General features: G+C 38.8%; 1 protein-coding gene across 2 annotated transcripts in view; it reads right to left on the bottom strand.

Moving 5' to 3' along the window:
- PRDM2 (PR/SET domain 2) overlaps positions 1-14687 on the bottom strand; it is a 65139-nt gene that overhangs the window by 24833 nt on the left and 25619 nt on the right. The window lies entirely within an intron of this gene.

The raw sequence follows: 14687 nt of genomic DNA, 5'->3' as shown, positions 1-14687 counted from the left end.
GCTGAACTCTATAATTAAATATTGCTCAACTGTACAAGATGCCATTGTCTTTAATAACCTTTAACTGCAGCACCAAACACGTTCACAGTTAAGATCATAAAGTAAGAAGGACATTCACACCTGAGCTCAAACACTGCTTCTGTCTCTTACAGAAATACAGAATGTGGACATTTGTCTCCCCAAAATTCTTGGGTCAATAAGGGAAAAGAATAATTGGTATGAACTGAAATTACTGTTACTTCTTTGAGATCTGTAGCCAACAGCTCTAACTGCAGCCCATAACACACCCAGTCCTTAGCCATGAGTGCTAAAAAAGTACCACAGCAACCTGCCCAAATCTGAAACCTACCCCAGCAACCTGCCCAAATCTACCCCAGCAACCTGCCCAAATCTATCCCAGAAACCTGCCCAAATCTCAAACCTACCCCAGCAACCTGCCCAAATCTCAAACCTACCCCAGAAACCTGCCCAAATCTCAAATCTATCACAGAAACCTGCCCAAATCTCAAACCTACCACAGCAACCTGCCCAAATCCCAATTCTCCTGGAAAGCAGTGGAGAAGCTCCCTCAGAGACCCCTGGACAGTATTTTTAGAGTGGAGAAGCTCTCTCAGGGACCCCTGGACAGTATTTTTAGAGTGGAGAAGCTCCCTCAGAGACCCCTGGACAGTATTTTTAGAGTGGAGAAGTTCCCCCAGGGACCCCTAGACAGTATTTTTAGAGGACAGACAAGGGCAGCACTTGGCAAGGCTGTGGCTGAAGGGGAAAGACAAAATGGCACCTTACACTGACAATGCCACACAGTCTCATGTGTGAATCACAATGTAATAACATAAACCCACTTGTTAACCCTTTGGAACTGGTTGAGATTAAAGTCTGCATCAATCCCATGCAATAGCTGCTACTATTCTATAAAACAACTTCTAATTATTTTCTCCTATTGAAAAAATTCAGTACTTTGGCATTAAAAAGAATGGAATAAAGATTAAGTGAATATTCAAGTTAAACATTCTATTGGAAAATTCAGCAGAAAACAACTGCACTATCATTTCCATATTCTTTTGATTAATGGATTTTAACATACTTTTAACAACTTGAATTTTCATTTGAGAAACAGCTTGCTGTGCACCAGAATTCATCTGTTCTTGTTTCCAGAATGCTGGTTGATGTCATGTTTTTCAAAATAAATTCCTTAAGCCTTCAGACATCAGTAAAAATGTGAGTAGTTGTTTGTTCTGCCAGAACACACGAATGCCTTTTTCACACACAGAATGCTACATCCAAAAGAACAGCATAACTTGCTTCAAAAAATTAAACCCAAGTTGCACTGGCTGGAGGTGCTCAACAAAATGCAAAAACATTTTGCAGTGACTTCTTAGAGCCTTGTCCAAATGTGAACGGCACAGCACATGGGTGTTAAAGACCTTACATATCTAATAAGTTGAATTGGTTAAACAGGAAGGTAACTAGGCACAAAAAATGCTATTTAATTCAAAATGCTCACTATTAAGATGTGAATACTGAGGCTGTTCTTTAAATATGTTCCTCTGTTTGCATTTAAGACACTTTATTTTGCTTTTTGTTCGTTTTTTTTTTTTAGTTCTTCCATTATTCACAAAATCTTTCATTATTCTCTACCAGCACTTGCTCACACAGCAAAGACAAATCAAAAAGCACCTGGCTAAATAAAGGGCAACATTGCTGTGTGTTAAGGTCTGCTCTGAGCCACTGAGACTGCCAAGAACTCCCAGCATTTAGGGAAGGCTTGTAAGCACAACATGTCTGATATATATATATATATATATAAAATGAATGTATATGAGGATTATTCATATCATCAGGGGGATTACAGAAATTTGCCAGAAACATGACCTCAAACCCACAAAGTAATGCAAATATTTTGTTCCAATATCTAAGCCAAGAGCCACATTTCAGAGGAAAGAGCCCAGGGTCCCTGCTGCCCATCCAGCACTGCAGCCTCACAGCCCCAGCACCCGGCTCAGTGTCTCACTCACAGCATCCACCAGCTCCTAAATTCTGCTAATTAACTATTTTTAAAATTGCTGTCCAAAGTTTTAAGTGATCTAGGATAGCTGAGGTTCAAAATGTCACACTGCAAATTACTGGAGAAAAAGGAAGCAAGAGTAAAAATAGTAAAAAAACTTAGTATTAGGCTAAGAATAAAAAGATTGCAACCTTGAAAGAAAAAGCCTGAACAATTCTTATTTAAATCTTATTTAAACAAACATTGCTTAAATGTTGTAACATCACTTTCTTCCACAATATTACTGTTAATCAAAGTTCCTTCTAAGTACTGGCAGTTAAGCACAGCTCTGAAAGGATTCCAGCAAGCTTAGCTTGGAACTCCAAGTACCTCTGAGCAGACACACTCATTACCTGGGGAGGGAATGGCTTTGGAACCCTGAAGCTCCCAACTTAAAATGAAACCACACAGGAAACTGCTGCCTACCAAGTGCTCTGGAGAAAATCACCCTTGTACTGGCAGCAGAACAGCTCCAAAGCCCAAACACGGCTTCCCAAGAGCCCAGGGCTCAGAAATTCCAATGCTGCCACACAACACCTCTGGTGATCATTTTTGAGTAATTTTTCCCCACAACCCAGAAAAAGCTTTTAATTTTAATTTCTCTGTCAGTGTAAGATAGATGAACTGTATTGGGAGCATTTCCCACTTTGGCTCCAGATCATCCCAGGCACATGGAAACCTCCATTTTCAGTACTGAATCTTGCTAAACCAGAACATTTTAGAGGCAAAGTCAGCACATTTTTAATCATATTCCAGCAAGTCTAAGGATGAAATTCAAGCCACAGATCAATTTATAAACACCTCATTAAAAGGGATGTCAATTAAATGTAAATGGTTCCACACACAGTATCATTAAGAGGCCTATTTCAACAATGCTGTCAGGTAGGTATGAAAACCTGCAGAAAAAAGCAAAATGCAAAAGCTTTTATTACCCTGTTTTCTTCAATCTGTCATCATTGTAAGCATTTGCAGGAGTGTACTTCTTGCAGCACCATTATAGAGTTATCAGATACAACTCCTTTGGGTAGGCATAACTTGGATTGTTAAGCAAATGAAACACTAAAATTGACATGAGCTGTTTCACAGTGTACAGAAACAATCACAACAGAATTTTAACCTCCAGCTCCTGAGAACCACAGGAATATTTCAGAGCTGCAGAGGATCATGGTTCTGTACTGTCAATCTGCCCTGACCTAATATATCAAATAAAGCTGGAGAGGAAGAATACACACAGCTATATAGTACAGGAAAAGGAGAAAAGTCTTGTGAATTATCTACAGATTATGGGCAAATGCAGGCAGCAAAGGTTTCTCTGTAATTTTTCCAGCAGAACTTGCATCTCCTCTTCCATAAAAAGACACTTTCAAGCTTACCCAGTAGGAGCAGGAGAAAGAGGAAGCCAAACTTCACAGCAATTCTATTAATACCAAACTGCCTGTTGTATAAGGCCAATGCTACCCATTAAGCACAAATAGCACATTTGAATCACTGCATTTTCCCACCACAATATAAAAGGGGTGAGGAATACCTTGGGAAGGTGTTTCAGGACACCTGAAGAGGCACATGCTCCAAACTGTGCATGGAACTGTTGGTACTGAGCACTAAATAGACTTTTTGCAGGAAAGAAGCTGAGCCATGCACTGACAGAGACTGTTAAAAGTGACATTTGCATAACAGATGAACTTGTTGCCATGGAAAGCATAAGAAAATTCTGAGCTGGGCTATTTAAAACACCAATTTCTGCAAATGTTTGGCAAAGCCTCCACTTTAATGATAGCACAGAAGATCATGTTACTGTGTCTCACCACAAACTTCTGGAATTAAGGTAGTCAGTGTAAGAAATGGGAGGATGACACCACAGGTGTGCCATGCCAAGAGAAAGAGATGACCCAACAGTTTGTAAGCAGCAGAAGGGAATATATTGCCATTATTCACAGTTTGTGAGACTAGAAAATCTGACACTGTTCACAAATTTCAGATAAATAGACTTTAAAAAACTGGTGAAAAACTCTGAGTGGGAAGCCTGTGTTAAATGTGTGGGATTACAGCAATCCCTAGCAGCTGAACTATGAGCTGTCTCTGGTCCTCTTCATACAAGTTAGCGTTTGTAAATTAAATTCTGTACCATAACTCTGTACCAGACAAGAGACAAAACCAGTTTATACTGTCTGTCAGAGTATGTCATCCACTCTTGCAGCATCTCATTCCAATCCCCAACATGTTCTGCCTTCTGACTAACCTGAGTGCACATCCCAGGAAGTCTTAAATTTATAGACTACAAGCCTTATAATGACTTAAGTAGTACAGAATGTCACCCTACAATTACAAGGCATGGCAAACAAAGGTTTAATTCCATGCAATTTTAACCCACACAAGAGCTGTGATGGAACAATTAAGTATAAATAAATAAATGTAGAGCTTTAATCATAGCAAGACTTGAAAATGTTATTTCTGCCCTTATGCCAAAATTTCTAAAGCAGTAGAAAGGGGACACAAATGTGGGGCCAGACTTGCTCTAGAGTTTCTCAATCACTCCACTCTGTATTTCTGCCTCCCCCCATTCACTACAAATTCCCAGCAAGTTGCTCCATGGCTGCCACAGCTCCCACAGCCAGCCCAGGACAGAAAACATGATGAACATTCTCCTCTGTACTTCTATTCCATGAGCTTTTGTTTTGCTAAGTATTAAGACAAAAGCAGCAGCAAAAGAAATGTCAGCTGGCACACACACTTTCCAGAAATAACTGGTCTCTATATTTAGCCAGTTTTTATTTCAAATTCAGTTAAAAATAGAGCACCCAAATTGTGTATTTAATACAGAGAATGTCTAAATTTAAATCTCTGCTTTAACCAATCAAAGCTTTTATCTAAGCCCAGAAAATGTTGCTTCCAGTCACTAGAGCTTGCTCCAAAATGTTTGTGAAATGAAGTTAATCTCAGATAATTAGAAATACCACCTATATTGACAGCAGTATTTAAAGGTAATGCAAATGAAATCCCTCACACAACTACTTGTACTAGCAAGTTTAAATAGATCAGTCTGCCTTTATCTGTAATAAAAACCCCAAATATTTGTCATGGCCCTATTTGGATCACATTTCAGAGGATTACATCAAAATATCTCTGGGTTTAGCTAAGTTATCCTCAAAAGCAACTACTTAGGCCTTTACCTGCCATTTTATTCTGCTCTTTGACAAACCAGGTATGTTCCAATCCAGCAGCAGTCACACAAATAAGTGACATTAAAAAAAAAAAAAAGAATAGAAAAAAAGGACTTTTGAGTGCACTGCAGACCCAAAGCCCTTCTCTCACAGCTGATCAAGGTGGTCTCGCTGTCCAGAGCAATCTTCCCTCTATGCCACACATGAAAAGCTGTCACTGCATGGAAAACCAAGGCCACTGCTGCCAATGCCTGCCTGGAGAGGGGTGCTGGCTCTGCCTGGAGAACAGAGCTGGAGCAAGGCTGCAGTGCCAGGACAGGGCTGCCTTTGTGTCCAACAGGAGCCCCAGGATTACTGGAACAAGAGTCCCACCCCTGAGCAAACAGGAGCAAAGCCTCTCACAGTGCTCCCAACATGCTAAAGCTCCCAGGGATAAAATTAAACCCCTCACAACTGCACAAGGTCACACTCAACGTTTTCATTGACAGTCACTCAAATTTGTTCTGTTATTATTTTTATTGAAATTTGTCATGTCATTTATGTTCACCATGTCTGCAACATGGCACTTCTCAGAAATTTTTCTCCAAGTATTCCCAGTAAAACCACCCCTCTGTGTTTTACAGTGTATTTCACCCACTCTTTGACATCCATTTCCAAGTTTCTTTCCTTTAACCTTATTCTATTTCTTCAGTACAGGTATGCAGTGTTTTTCCACCAGTCCCCATTAAAAATATAGCAGCATCTTCTCAACTGGGTCTCCAACCTAACAAAGAACATTAATTGTTAATAACCAGCTCCTGTCAAAACATATTTGCAGCATGAAAACTCTGCTTCTCTGTATCTGTTAAATTTGGAAAGGCTCATCTCCTTCCAGCTCCTTTGTCACTCTGTTCACTTCAGTGACAAATCCAAGGTCATATGGCACAGTATCACACACAGCAGGTCCTTTACAGAAGTGGATAAATTAGGATAATGCTATGTTGACATTACAATCTAAACTCATCATTTTAATGTACAATATAGTCACCAAATTATTTTTATCTGCTGGGAAATTGTGGAAGATTTGCTTCACTTCCTTGGTGAAACAAAGTGTTTCATTCATTTCAGCCACAGCCCACTGACAGTTTCTTAGAGAAAGGCCTGTCAGCCTTCTCTGATAACATGAGATACACTGAATTACATTTCCAAAGGAACTGTAATCCTCCAGTTGCCCAATCAGTCCATTTCTCAAAAGGACTGTGCTACAGGACAACAGCAACAGTTGGTGCTCATGTTAACAAGACCAACAACAGAAGTTCTAAATTTATAATATGCCCCAAACCAGACAAGAGCAAGTTGCCATGTGCTTAATTTGTGACACCAAGCAAGGTCACAGGCTCATGAAGTTATTACAGGGAACAGCAACTTCTTCCATTTTTCAAACAGTGAAAACAAATCTCAGAGCACAAATATATTTGTCTTCTGCTCAGTTAACTGCTACATGTGAGATGAAAATCTAATTTGAAATAAATGGGTTAAAACTAGAAGTTTTAGCTTTAAGCAGTTTAGTTTAAAACAACTAAAGCAGACTACAGAAATAAAATGTCACTGTAACATAACTTGGACAATTTAATTTGCAGGTAAGGAACCAGAAAATAAAACCAGCTCTGGTATCTGAGTGGGGAGAGCAGAGGGTGACACCCAAGAGTTCAGGATTTGAGAGCTCTGAGCTGAGCTTCAGCACAAAGTCCACTTTGCTTTTGCAATCCTGACAAGGGTCTGTAGGATCAGAAACACTGGATTTGCTGCTCTTTACCTGCAACTTGAAAGGGAATATTTTGCAGGAAAGTCCATTTTTTCCCCAGCTCACTGCCTCACCTCACCCAGTCCTTGGGAAAAGCCCAAGGAGACTCTCCAGACCTGGCTGGGGATCCAACTGTGGCAAAGGTGGGGTTTGAACACTCTCATCCCATTGCCTGGACAGGTCAGCTCCCAGTGCCCTGAGCTGCTTCACACCACAGCTCACAGCCTGCAGCTTTACTGCCACAAACACAGGGAAGTGTGCATTGCACTCAGCCCTGAATCAGGGTGATGCCTGAGAAAATGCTCCAAATTTCTATTATTAAATTAATATAAATTAAAAATAATAATTTTATTATCATTTAATAAATATTATTCAATATTAAAAATTAAATAATATTAAAAATATTAAAATTTTTTAATATTAATTAAAGTAAATTAATAAATTAATTTTAAAATTAAATAATATTAAAAATTAAAATATTTATATAATAAATATTATTATTTGATAAATTTAATTAATTATCTAATTAAATCCCTTTTACAAACAGCAGTCACATTGTTTCTGATGGACTGCCAAACAAAAGCACATCTGTGTCTGAGGGGACTCCATGAGGCACCTGACTCTCACCAAGAGTTACAATAATGTACAGCTGACTACTCATCTCCATGGCATTTTGCAGCAATAACAATCAAGGTGATGGATTTTCAGCTATTCTAATACTCTCACTAGAATAATTTTATGTCAATCAGCACATTAATAACAGTGCCTCTCTGAAGTTGTGCAGCATTAATCATAGTCAATCCAAAGCTCTCACAGAACTCTGATAACAAAGTGGAACAGCAGAATTAACTCTTAACAGCTGGTAAGCTCCTAAGTGCTCAGAAAGCTTCATCCTAAATAACTCTCAGGCACTGGTGATCCAAATAAATATTGTGAGTTTCCAGGGGAAAAGTGTATAAAAGGCAAGTAAATACTTCTAGAAAATGGTCATATATTGCCTAATTTCTTAGCTACAAATGCCACTGAGTCTTGTTTCAATAACTGGTAATAAACCCAAGCAGAAAATCAGTCTGCTGTAACATTTCCTTGAGGAACTCAACACAGCAAGTGTAGAATTCTTCAGAACAGTCATTCCTGTCAATCTGTCTAAGGCTCTTGGCAGGAATGACAAAATAAATTGACAGATTGAAAAAAATAAATAGACTCTAGTCTTACAACTGATTTTTCTTTTTGTTAATTTGAAAAATATACAAACCAGTTAATAAATAAAATAAAAAATTTCTTTGCTGTTTTGCAGGTTTTTAATGCAGCAATGTGGGAATCTTCATGGAGTTGACAAACACAAGTTGCCTTCTGAAGGAGACTTCAGTTAAAGCAAAGAGCTCTCAGCCACAAACTCAAATGGAATCTGCATGTCTTCAATGAATAAACCAGCTACCAAAACTTTGTGTGCACACTCCTGAAATGAAATGTGCTTGTTCACCACTGCACCATAAATTACATGGGACATCTGCAGGTAAGACCTCAGTATAAGATATTCCCTGTAAATAATGCAAGTAAAATAAATGGTCAATGCAAAATTATGGTAAATTGCAATAAAAAGTTTAGTACAACTAATGATACAAAATTATTCACATTTATTCTGATCTAATGGTTTTGAGAAGATGATGCATTAAAAAAATCTAGAGGAAGGCAAGAGAAATTAAGAGCTACACAAGATTCTTACTACAAGAACTTAAAGCCCTCCCTAAATAAAAGATGGTTCAAGCAGGAGGCCAATAAAATAAGAATACACTGAAAGTCAAGAACTGACTTTACCTTGCATCCACCACAATCCCCAGAGCCTCCAACTGGGAAACAAACACTGAAGGGGGAGATTGCACAGGAGGGTCAGGAAACCACAGAAAGAGCAACAGTGGCTGGAAAAGGCTTGGGTAAACGTGAGGGAACACAAACCAAGCAAGAAAGGATTATTCATGTGAGCAAAAGTCACCAGATTTACTGAGGTGTAAGGCAGGCTCCTTGAGCTTGTTCTCTTATGTTCTACAAGCAACAGCCAACTCTAAATCACTAAATGTTGATTTAGGAATAGAACACATCAGTACTTGTTTGTCTCTGGAAAACTGTGCCTACTCTACTCTGCAGGAATTCATCCCCTTCCTATTTTGGAACAAATCCTCCAAATCTATCTCAAAGCTCTTCCCTAAAAAAGCAATCAGCAAATTTTCTCCACATCTTCTATATAGAAGTGTTTAAACAATTCTATGAGTCAGAAGAAAATGGTCTAGTCTAAGAAACTCTAGGAAAATCCCAATACAATGAATATTCCTACAAGGAAACCAGTATTTCAACAGCAACTGAGTAACTTATATTCAGGAAAATCAAAACACTATTTACTAAGAAAGGAGGAGAATAATTTCCAAATGCAGTGGATTATTTTTAAAAAATAGCAGTGAAATATCAAACAGCTTTTCTTCCAGGTCAATTCTTGCTTCAAAGCTAATCCTGATCAACTGAAAGAAAAAATGGATTAATAATAGAAAGTTGCCTGGTGCTTTATTTCACTTCCCACTGTGGACTATGTAACTGAAGACAGCATTAGCAAATTTGCTGGGAAATGCCACAACTGTGGTCTAGATATATTTTACTATTTTAACTTGAGAAAAGCAGTCTAAGGAAGTGTGACTGAAAATGCAAAAAGTATGAAAAAAATCCAGAACTCTTTAGAATCTGAGTTACCAAACAACCCAAGAATTGTTATTCTGTTAGGTAACTACATACATCTGCTTTGAGCAGAACTAAGTTAGTAGCTGGAAATACAACTTGTAACACCCATGAAGGCCAGATTGTTATTTTAAGTCAAACACAAAAACGCCACAGAGATAAAGTAACAGTGTGTGCAAGGTGCTTGCAGTACTTCCAAAAGTTTATACTTAGAAACACAGAGTTTAAGGAGCCAACACAGCAATTCAGGGCTGAATTTTCTGATTTTCTTAAATACAGGTAATTTATTTTTTAATTCCTGAAATGAAGGCTTATTTTCTCTCATTCTTAAATCCTAGGCTGGAGCAGGGCTGGAATGAGTGACACCAATTCCACTTGGCTGTTCTGAAAGCCCAGAGCAGCTGTCCCAGGAACTGGGGGCACTGCTGCAGAGGTGAAGATGGGAATTTAAAGAAATACAAGTCTCCCTTTGAAAGGCCCCAGTTATGGGGGTTAAAAGAAAACTGAACTGCTTGGAAGATCTCAAATACTTGAGTTACTCTCCAGACAGATGCTTCTATGGGAGATATGGTCCCTTGACATCCCAAATGGTGCTTCTGAGCTGGAGCTGTATAAACCTTATTGCAAATCGATGTGGTTTGGGGAAATCAAAGTCAATTCCACTGTCAGACTTCGTTCCAGAGGATCTTGATGACTTCTTCCCTCCTCCATTGTCTTTTCCCAGTCATTGGTTAGGAAATTTTGAAGCCTTGAGCTCCTATCTGAGTTTTTCATTAAATTTATTGGAAGTAGAGCTTAGATAACAATACCATTTCATGATACCCTTGCTACAAATGCACAGCTTGCACATCCCTCTATAAGCTACATTCCAACTCACACACAATCAAGTACAAACCTAATAAATTTGGGTAACTTAAAGAACAGACAATCACTTGGCCATGATTTCCATTTGGGATGACATCCAGATGGCAATACAAGGCCTACCTTTTATAAACAGGGTGCATGTTTATGGCACTCTCATGTACAGCTAATTATTTGGAACTACATGAGAATGCCTAAGAAATTATTAACAAAAAAATAAAAACGGCAGGGATTTCTACTATCACAGAATTTAATCTGCTGATTTTACCCCTACATGTTCATGCTCCCCACGAGCAGCACTTTGACACTGTTTCAGCAACAGTCACACTTTCAGACAAGAGAAAAAACACTGTAACTTTTAGGATGACACAGTTTATTTACATGTGGGAAGCAGAAGCCTGAAGTTGCACTTTGCATTCACCTGATATAAACCAAGGCACAATGATTGTTTGTAACAGCCAATAACTGATTTTCATTCACCCACCTTCACCTCACACTGCCTCTGGGTCAGTTATTATGAGTACCCCTACAGTTCATGTTCTGCCTGAAGCCCAGTAAGAACCATGGGAAGCAGCAACATTAGTAACAGAACCATTTAAGGTAACAAAGCTTTAGAAGATTTATTAGCAATGGTTTGAGGTCTTAAAACCACACTGAACAATCACCAGGGGCTGTCCAGGACACAGGTGACCCTGGTGCAGGTGCTTTGCCTGCACCACAATAGCAAAATATTTCAGGAGTTGACACAACTGAGGCTGAGAGGTCACTTGGTTTCAGAAGCCACTCCAGCTGCATTATGCAGCAGGTGCTTCTGAAGAATGAAATGGAAGATTTTCCCCCCATGGAGAGGGTGAGGCAGCAGTGCAGCTCCCAGGAGCTCCTGCAGCTCTCGCTGAGAGCCCCAGGGGAACACAGCGAGGGCCTGAGCAGCTCCAGAGACAGAAACAAGCACGGGGAAACAAACAGTGACCTCTTCTCTCCCCAAAAAAGGGTATTCTAGAGGAATTACCCCAAGCATGGAGCCAGACAAGCTTTCATCCTGAGGAACATCAGCATCTTTCTCCCTTCAAAACCAGACTTTTGATCTGCCACATAACCCACAACAGACATGAGATTTTAGCCTGGTTTGATCACACTTTGGAGCCTATGCAGCCTTAAAGCAGAATACAGCCTGTTAAAAACACTGGATATTTTTATGTATGACAATTGATTAATGACCATCTTCTCCTTAAAAAAAATACTTTAGCTACTGAAAAGTTACTTTTTTTCAGAAAGACTGAGTCTGAAGCCAGAGGCTTCATGTGCTCTGTTGATGTTACTGCTCACTGCTACAAATTATTCCTGTCATCTGAAAAGGAAGAAACACCTGGATGACACAATAAAAATCCACACTACTTCTCTCAAGGACACATGAACCCAGCTTGCAAAGTGAACCCAAGCTGTTCTCTTTTTAATTTCCTTAGAAGGAGAATTAATGAAAGATCTGTGCTAATGCATTTGATTGAGCAAATTTCCCTACAAGCTTGGCAGGCAGCACATTAACTACAACCTGGGAGAAACAATGATAAACATTTAACAAAAAAATGTCAGAAAATGCAAAAGAAACAAAAAACCTTAATCTCAGCTATTGTTGGCCATGCACTGGCAGCTGCTGGCTCTGAACTGTGTAGTTAAGGCAGCAATAACAGCTTGGTTCTGATAAAAATCTGTGATGGTACCCAGCTTCAAGTTCAGGTTTTCCTGTTTGGGGGTTGCATTCCCACCCCTCTCAGCACCTTGCCATCCTACTGAGTTTCTTTCTACATCTCAAATGCACCTTAGGAACATCCCACATTGTTCCAATGTATGAAAACAAATGCAATGAGTGCCTTTTTCCTCCAGGATTCCTGAGCTGCTGTGCATGGTAGAAGGAAGATGTAGGAGATTTATTCCAGCTAAGAAAAGCTACAGCCAAGCCAGGCAGGAGCCATCAAACAAACACCTGGGGACTATAAAGCAATTTGAATGCAGAACACAAACCCAAGAACACGAATGCAGAACACAAACCCAAAAACACGAATGCAGAACACAAACCCAAAAACACGAATGCAGAACACAAACCCAAAAACACGAATGCAGAACACAAACCCAAAAACACGCAGGAGGGAGATGGGGACCTGGAGGAAATGCCAGGTGCCAGCCTAGATCCACCTCAAGGAGATTATGGGCCTTGTGTCAGGGATCACAGGGCAGCTCAAGGCCAGGATGAGCAGCTCTGTGGGCACCTCCTGGGCACCTCCAGGCTCAGCCACAGCTCCAGCCTCTGCTAACTCAGCCTGACTCCCAGCACAGAGCACCCCAGCCTTCACCCAGAGAGGATTCCTCCTGCAACATGAACGTGGGACAGCAGTGAAAGCCTCCCCTGGCTGACTGGGTGAAAGAGCCCATTTTTAATGCCTGTGGAATGAGCACCTCCTCTGCCAAGGGTTCATTACACACATGGCAGAACAAGGGGATTTGTCAAAGGGGAAATATCTAAATCTAACCTAAACTATCTCTCAACTATCTATCTAATATCTAACTTATGTTCAAGCATAAGACCTAAGATGCATTAAAAATTCAAAAGGATATTTGTTTTACTGAATACACACTAATTAGGAGTTTTATCTAATAACTACATGGTCTGTATCATTAAATCATAATATACCTCCCAAATAATGTCTTGTCTAGTCATTCCTGAGGTATTGAACTGTCACTTTACTTTTCTAGGCACACTCATCCACAGTTATTAGAATTTAGCAATTCTTACTTGGTTATATTTTCTTCTAATATAAGACAACAGTGTGCAACATAGGCCAAAATAAAATTTAAAAATAATGACATGGTCTGTGTCATAATACACCTCCCAAATAATGTCTTGTCTAGTCATTCCTAAGGTACTGAACTGTCACTTTACTTTTCTAGAAAACGTGTTCCTAAAGGACACATTCATTAACAATTGTTAGAATTTAATAATTCTTCCTTGGTTATATTTTCTTCTCAATATGTAAGACAACAGTGTGCAACATAGGCCAAAATAAAATTTAAAAAATTTATAGATCTGTTTAGGTCACTAATGAATTCAAATTTCACAATCCTCAGGAGGAGTTCCTCTCTAGCAAGTTTCTTAAATTGCTATTTAATTCAAATATTACCTTCTACTGACTCCCAAATTTTCACATGCATAAAGTTAAATCACAAAAAAATCATTCTCCTCCTATCCCTTTGTATCATATAATCAGAACTATGTATTTTTAATTTAATTACTTTTCAATCATGTTCATCATGATTTCCCTTATTTCCCCAAATCTCAAGTCTAGGGTTAAGAAGCTTCCCCATCCAAGGATGCAGCTGAATCTACAAAAGCAGAGATATGAGTAGAAACCATTCTGGAATCCTCACTGCAGCTACTGCTACCAAATCTGCAGGGAAAAGAAGTGTATATTTCTTGAAAAAAGATTGCTGTGAATTGCAAATATTAGCAGATGTTACTACAAACACTAAAAAGCAGAGAGTAAATGCAAAGTAAAAAAAAATTCCAATGAAACCTGTGAAAAACAGAACTATAAAATTTCAAAATATCCAATGAATTGCCTTTTCATTTTAGAGCTGAAACTTTAATCTAACAATTTAAATCAATTAAATACTAAGAATTTGGTCTTTCTACTTCATGAAACAAGGGTATAACTCCATAAATAGATTATTCTTGGTAATTCTCAAATACTTCATGAATATTGTGCTTGGAGTTGGTTTTTGCTGGGTTCCTTTTTATTCAATAATTGTGAGCCTTGGTAAGGAGCTTGTGTTTATAAAAAGGGGGAAAAGATTTAATGCTCCCAATTATGAAATCTGGAAAATCTATAACAGTTTAAACACAAAACCCACAAAAGAGCACAAAATCAAAACCCAGAAACCAAATTAGTTTACTGGTATATTTACCTGTAACTTCATGAATGCAAATCAAACTTCTATGCCATGAAAAATTACCTCACAAATTATTCTGTCTGGCTTTTCTGATTTATCATATAATCAAATTCTTGCAGGTTGTTTTTCTAGCCTTTCAGGTAAATCATAGGCACACAAATTCCATGTGCTA

The sequence above is a fragment of the Molothrus aeneus genome, chromosome 21 (assembly GCF_037042795.1).
Source record: "Molothrus aeneus isolate 106 chromosome 21, BPBGC_Maene_1.0, whole genome shotgun sequence".
Taxonomy (NCBI): domain Eukaryota; kingdom Metazoa; phylum Chordata; class Aves; order Passeriformes; family Icteridae; genus Molothrus; species Molothrus aeneus.
Note: the sequence above shows the minus strand (reverse complement) of the source record. Positions and strands in the feature narration are given on the sequence as shown.